The following is an 8,156-nucleotide window of genomic DNA, read 5'->3' as shown; positions in this document are numbered from 1 at the left end:
GCAAAGTGCGGTTCTAGGAAAGGTAACAAGATAAACAGAAAAGTAAGGATAAAGAGCTTAGAAAAGGACAACATTAGGGAGAACGTTTGTTAAGGTATAGAACCTAGAAGTGTAGAACTCAGAGCAAATCATAGTTGATATAGTGTTAGGAGCCAGATCATGGAGCTCAGAGTTGTAAGATCTAGAATAGGTTTTATCTGTTTTCTATCCCTTAGGTCGAATGAGGGGCAATGGGATAAGGACTTTTTAGATTGTTAATAATATGAGGAAAGTTAGGTGAGATATGCAACCAAAGTAGGTAGTGACCAGAGGGTGTGCAATGGTAACTTAAACTGTCTTATCAGACAAAGAAGTAAAGTGAGTAGATAGTAAGTTGAATAAAATTCAACCTAACGGATTCAAATATGCCTGATGAGAAAAAAGAATGAGGGATAATGGCATAGAGATTTGATGCTAGAATTCAGAATGGTGAGACCTAGAGTCTGTAATCGGGAGTTAGGCAAATATTTTCAGTATGACCAACTGGGTAACTTTGTGAAGAAACATGAGTGACAGTTTGATAATAGGTAATAGAATAATAATAGAGGACAGGAAAGGTATAAATATTACTCATAAGTCACTAAGAAGTATAAAGATCAAAGTAATGAATGGAAGACTAGAGATAGTTCTAAAAGGATTTGATAGTGAGAGGTATCTTCCAGAATACCGCAGAAGACAGGAACACAAGATAATAATGCTAGGTATGAAATACAAGTGGAGTGTAAACAAATATATTAAATTATGAGATTATATGCCAGGCAGAGCAGTGGTACAATAAGGAGTTGGTGCACTGAAATCCTATAGGTAGAGCATAATAATTGCGAAGAGATGATGAAAATTAAAGAGGAAGATCAAGAGATATGGGTAAATTTGAGACTAAAGTCTAGAAAGCTATAGGCAATAGATGTGACTATATCAAGAGGAATGAATGCATAAAGTATCTTATCTAGGATTGTAGTACAACACTCATTTCTCACTACCATAATAGTTCAGGTGGAAATTATAGGTTTAAGGATACCTACTTAATCATGAAGTATAATTCCCTACAAAGGATAGCAGGAAACGATAATGTTTTGATGGTCATGTTAAAAAGGAGATACAGGAAGAATCATCCATGGTGAATGGCCTGTATTCCATAAAATGAGTAGTTGGTTCGTACTATAGTATGATATTATATGGTGGATGTATTGGTAGAAACCAATCTCAGAGTTAGAATTTTAAAAGTAATGGAGTTAACAATCAAGTTAGAATTAAGAAATAATAAAAAGGTGTATTTTCATATTCCTGAAGTGGAAGAGTTTAGCTTTGATGATGACTAGAGTATAGCTCCATACAATCTAGTGTCAGCCATAAGTGCCAGAAAGATGTTAAGGCATGGCTGTCAAGGTTATGTGGCACTAATGAGGGACACATCTAAAGACAGCTTTAAAGACAACTTTCAGCAGGCAAAATAGTTATGCAGATTCGAGGAGGAAACATATAGAATTTACAGTGGGTAACTATGTGTTATTAAAGGTCTCTCCTATGAAAGGGATTATGAGATTTGGAAAGAAAGACAAGTTGGCACCTCGTTACATAGGACCTTTTGAGATTACGGACAGAGTGGGAGAAGTTGTCTATCAGTTGGAGTTGCCACCAAATCTTTTTCATGTCCACTCAGTATTCCATATTTCCATGCTCAGAAAGTATGTTCCCAATCCTTCTCATATGCTGCAACCAGATACAGTGGAGTTAAATGAGAATTTAATCTTCGAGGAGCAGCCAGTAGCTATAGTGGACTACCAGATGAGACAACTTTGGTCAAAGCAGATCCCTATGGTTAAAGTCTTATGGAGGAGCCAATCTGTGGAGGAATGCACCTGGGAGTCAGAGCGGGATATGTATAGCAAGTACTCGTACTTGTTTAATATGCAATTCTGTGTTTTTATTCTACCTTGTATAAAAATTAAGGACGAATTTTCTATAAGGGAGGAAGAATATACCACCCCAAATTTTTAAATAATTATTTTATATTAATACTAATGAATTCATTAATATAATTGTTTAGGTGATTAGAATCAGCATTTTTCTTCCACCCAGCCGCCGCAGTGATATCTAGTGAATTTGTGAGTAGATATTAATTTTATTTATAATTTCAATATTATTATACATACAAGGCATACTCATGTATTCACTTATAATTATATGTATATAGCTATTACAGGCACATTTTGTATTGCATTATCATTATTTGATGAAATTGATGTAGGTGTCGCCTTAGGATAATTTGGAGCTGTGTGAGTGTATCGGCGTGCGTGAGGTGTGGTACTGGGTATGGGTAGGACGGGCAGATTGGCTTGAGCTAGTCTCGCTTGGGGCCCGATCCTTTTTGTGATAAGTTGGGGCAAGTATGACTTTGAGTTAATCTCGCTGACCCCGCATTTGGATTATTACGAGAAAGTCCGATTGGAGTTGATCTCGCTGACAGAGGTTGGAATTAAGAGAGCTGTGTAGGGGATCAGCTCCTATATATATATTTGATTGATGTGTCCCACAGGTGTGTGAGTGCTCCAAATTATTTTTTATGTGAATATTATTTAAACTTGGTTGAATATGTTGGTATATATTGCATTTCATTCTTAGGGATGCATTAGCTCTAGATAGTTATAGAATTGTATTTAAAATCAATATCTTACTCTATAAGTTGAACGCTCACTCCTGTTTACCCTTTTTTTTTTTTCAGGCTACAGGAAGGTTTCATTTTCAGAATAACCTATTTCCTTTCTCGCAGGTTTATCAGCAGCCGTTCCTTGTACTTCGTTTTCTTGATTTAAAATTTAGAACTCCGCATGTGCTAAGAATATTATATTTGGCATGGGACTGTAAAAGATTATTTATTTTGACATTGTAAACCTATATTTATGCATGTGTGGTTGAATATGATGAATAAATATCTTGGATGAGGGAGCTGAGCTCCCATTTGATATATTTATTATGTTGAGAATTGTGAGGGTGAGCAGAGCTCTCCAAATGTATATATTTTGTGATTACAAGTCAGGTGAGCTAAAACTCCTCGTTGAGTAGTCCAGTTTATGGTCAGATTTTATCCAATTAATTTCTTGAAAATGGGCTTTATGGTTACGCTAAAATCTATTAGACTTATTACAGGTTTTGGAGGTCTTAAGCGGACCCAAGTTCTAGTATCAGTCCGACCCATAATTTAGGTCGTGACAAAATTTTTACTTTTTAGAAAGTTCATTTTCCAATAAGTTAGCTATGGGGCAAAGAAGTAATTTTTCTTAAATTGAAGCAAGCTACTTCATTTATTTCATCAGAAATTAAGTCAAAATGATAACCAAACAATTAAATTTGTTAAGTTTTTGGAAAGTCGAAGTTCTTGAGTGAACTTACTCCCAACTAAATAAGCCTTTTAGAAGATATCACATGAATTAAAAAAAGTTTCTTTTAAGTTTTTTTTTCTTTTTTTTTTTATTATTATTATGCTTCAATTCCATGATTTCTTGCGTTCGGGTATCTCCAAATTGTAATTTTCTTAAAATAACATATTTTATTTTTTTGAAAATATAAAATAACATATTTTATTAGTGGATTACTATAAACTCTGCTTCATATGATAATTAGTTTAATAATTGTTATATTTCATATTTACATTTAAATTTATATATTATTATATACATTTTAATTAATTTTATATAAATTTTAATATAAATATTTAATTTAATAATTATAAACTTTATTATCATATAAGTCCAGCTTATAATAAATTATTTTATTATGTTTCCTTCCCTCAATTTCCCCTCTCTCTTTCTTTAGAAAAAAAAAATTGCTCATTTCTTTTTTTTACCTTAATTTTCATAATAAAACAATTATTGATCTATAACCATAAAGGAAAACATGACCAATCTATACAACACCATCCATTTTTTAGAGAAATTACTGGTTCATCATCACTTACAATTATATAAAATTCATTTCTTATTAAATTAAACTAAGGTAAAGTCTCAGTTTGAAATCATAATAGGATAGATACAAATCCAAATCCAAATTAAATTAAAACCAATCAAAATTAGGTTGATCAAAGTTGATATTAATTGAACTAAAATCAAATTAGAATTAATAGATTCCTTTTCAAATTAAACTAAATTTATTTTAAAAAATAAAAAATAAAAAAAAAATAACTCTAAAATTAAAATCGAATTAATACCGAACCAAAATTAAGTTGAAATTAGAATCAAAACCACAAAAACCTAAAGGATGGATTTCAATCCCTTTAAACCTAGAATCAAAATCAATAGGTTCAAGTTTGGAACCAAACATTGATTAGTCCTACATAAAACTGAAATTTATTATTATTAGTATATTTTTACTTGCATTATCTATATTCATTTATACTTGTGATTTAATTTTTGTATATATATAATTATATAAAAAAATTATACTAAATAATTAATAAACTTTAAAATTAATAGAATTTTTTTCGAAATCAAACTATATTTATAAAAAATTCAAGAAAAAACTTAATAAATTAAGTCCATACTACAACTCAGGCTAGCAAGCCAATCCAATATACCCAACCTAGAACCCAAAATGTTAAATAAAAAAATTTAGAGAAACATCAAAACATAAAATATTATAAAGGGAGTCGAAGGCTTAAACCATAAAGTAAGACTAGCATATAATATAACCACCCTAGCAAGAGCATGAGCTGTTACATTAACTTGTCTTCGAATCCAAAATAAAATCCAATCGGATCCTTGTGATAAAAGGTGTCGACAATCATGAATAATCTGTCCAAATTCTAAAAAATCATCTTCTAATGAATTAATAGCATTAACAACCATAGGATGACTTGCCATCATTTGAAAATATGGCAGTGATCATGTTGCATTTGACACAACCCACTGAAGGCATGCACCAATTACTAACATGCCCTTACTAAGGGGTTCCAACATTTACCAAAGCCTGCTCATTTGCATGAAGCCATTCACCATAAAACTTTGAAGCCGAGTCAAATAAGGACTGGGCAATACTCTATTGTCCTTGCCATAGAAGAAGATTTCTTCGATACCATATGTTCCATATCAACACACTTACGTGTCCCATAGCCCCATCATCCATCGAAATTAAAGAAATAACTTAACAATTCATACATAAAATGGAAAGAACATGCACTTGGATGATGACCAACTCTATGCCAATAGTCTTGTGCAAGGGGCAATGAATAAGAACATGCATATCATCTTTCACCACATCACAAACTACACAACCAGACTCAATATCAATTCCCTTTTTTCTCAAGTTGGACTTTATAGGAAGGATACCTCTTAACATTCTCCATAAGAAATTTTTAGCCTTAGGAGGGATACCAAATTTCCATACCTTTTTCCAATCTCTAGACACAACAAAAATAGAAGCATTCTCATCCGAATTAAAAATAAAATGATATCCATATTTCACAGTATATTTTTTAGACTTGGTAAAATGCCAGATCTGTAAATCTTCTCTCCTAGATATGCTTAAAGAAATTCAGGTAATAGCTTCTACATCACTAGAAAGAAACAATTCAAAAATCAAATTCACATTCCAAGTAGAACCATTTTCATTTGTCAAACCCAACACCTTAAAATCCTCTAAACCCTCAATAAGCGAGGTATCCAAATAAAAATTCTGATCTCTATTAACCCAAGGATCTCCCTCAACATTTATACTAGACCCATCTCCAACTCTCCATAGCAAATCTCGAGACTGCAATAAGCTTTTCCACACAAAACTCGGGTTATACCCAACTTCAGCATCTAAAAAAATCCCCCTTAGGAAATATTTTGCTTTCAGGATCCTACATAGAAAAGCATTTAGATTAGAATAATTCTCCAACTATGCCAACCCAACATTGCTAAGTTAAAACAATAGAGATTCCTAAAACCCAACCCTCCAAACTCTTTTCTTAAACACATCCTTTCCCCAGACAACCAATAAATTCTTCTATGCCCATTACCATTAGAACCCCACCAAAAAGAATTCATCATTCTTTGCAACTCCTCACATGAAGAGATAGGGATACAAAAAACACTCATGCAATAAGAGGGGATAGATTGAGTTGCAAAATTTTTATTAGAATAAATGTAATACAATAAAATTAAAATAAAAGTCTAAATCAAAACTAAGAAAACACCTAAAAGATATTGTCAATCTTTCATTATATTTCAATTATTCGATGATAATGCATATTTATATTGAATAGAGATCTCCATTATAATATGTGCTAAAACTTTTTGAAAGTTCAAATTTATATGATATAATAGATTAATTTTAAAAAATCGTATCAAATTGTAAAATTTGAATAAACAATACAATTAATCTCTCCGAATGATCAAAATCTCATATGATGAAGAGAATGAAAAATCTTATATACGAAGAGATTACAAAACTCTCATTGTGAGAGAGTTAACAAATAAAAAATAATAAAAGTTCAAGAAAAAAATTAATGAAAGAAAATAATGAATATATATATATATATATATATTTTATTTTTTGTTTATACTTTTATTTTTATTTGTATATAAATGAAAGGAGCTTGTTATCCGTTGAAATATGACTTAAAACTCAATTTCACCTATGTACTTGTTGGGAAGTTTAATTAGTTCATCTTCAATTTTTTTGTCCAAATTAGATCATAATTTTTAATTTAAGCTAAATTAACTTAAAAATAAGAAAATCAATAAATTGAGCTTTTTATTTTTTGAGTTTAAATCAAGAAATTTAGTTAAAATATAAAAAAAATTAAACTTCTTAATTTTTGTTTAAATAAAAAATTAATAAATTTACTATATAAATTTTAATTTTTGGATTAAATTAAGTTTAAATTAAAATTTCTGAATTAATTTGAAAAAAAAATTTAAAAATAAACTAAACTGAACTTCTCCAATAAGTAGACGGCGAAATTGAACCTTTAATCTTTAAAATATATATTGGCAACAATGTTAAAGTTTTTTCCAATAAAAAAAATAAAGTGATGAATTATGATATCTTTAAGTTATTCTTAATAGAATAGATTTTAATTTAATGGAAATTAATTTAGTCAATAGAATTAGAAATTTTTTAAATGATAATAAATTCTTATATTATTTTTAAGTCAATTGAAATAACGAATAATTTGTAATATTTTTTCATCAATCTCATTATTCTGCTTCCTTTTTTACTTTTAGATAGATTTTCACAGCTTATACTTTGCAAAGGTATCTATAATCTATTATTAATTTATAAATATTTAATTTGTATTAAAATATAAATATTATTTATCAAAAATTTTAAAATGAGAATATATTATACATTGTCAATATTTGTTATAAACTATAATTAATTTATACTTAAATTAATCATTAAAATGTAAATTAAAATTAATTAGACATATTTTATTATATATATATATGTAAACAATATGAGTATTTTATTTTTTTTCTCATATACAATATAAATAATTTTATGATTTATGAAAAAAAATATTTTTGCTATAAAAAAAAAAGCATAAACAGATTATAATACGAAACGTGTACTTTATTATTGGAATCAGAAATTTTATGAATTAATTTTGAAGAATTAATTTTTTAATTAAACAGTTTTTAAGTTCTAACAATTGATTAATTAAAGGAGAAAAAAAAAAAATTTAGGATCCCTGATTTATAACAAATTGACAATATAAGCATTCAATATAGCCAGCAATAATCATTTGTATTTGAATAATTAATTTTTTTTTTTTTAAATAGAGTCCCCAAATTTTGCGGTTGTCTCTAAATAATATCACATCCCAAAAAAAAAAAAAAAAATTTAAAGCAAATAATAAATGAATAATTAATAAATTAATTAAGGTTGTTTGATAACAGCATAAAAGAGAAAAAAAACATACACTAAGGTTTTCTTTTTTTTTATGAAAAATAATTTATATATGAAATATTTTTTATTATTTATTTGTTATGTTAAATTAATAATATGTATTTATTTTATATATGTATAAATATATTTATATTTTAATAAGATTATTAAAATTTTAAAAATAAAAAATAATTTTCTCTTTCAAAAAATAAAAATTATTTTATATAAAAATGACTTAATTTTTTTTA

This window comes from Hevea brasiliensis, chromosome 13 (assembly GCF_030052815.1).
Source record: "Hevea brasiliensis isolate MT/VB/25A 57/8 chromosome 13, ASM3005281v1, whole genome shotgun sequence".
In the NCBI taxonomy this organism is placed as follows: Eukaryota; Viridiplantae; Streptophyta; class Magnoliopsida; order Malpighiales; family Euphorbiaceae; genus Hevea; species Hevea brasiliensis.
Note: the sequence above shows the minus strand (reverse complement) of the source record.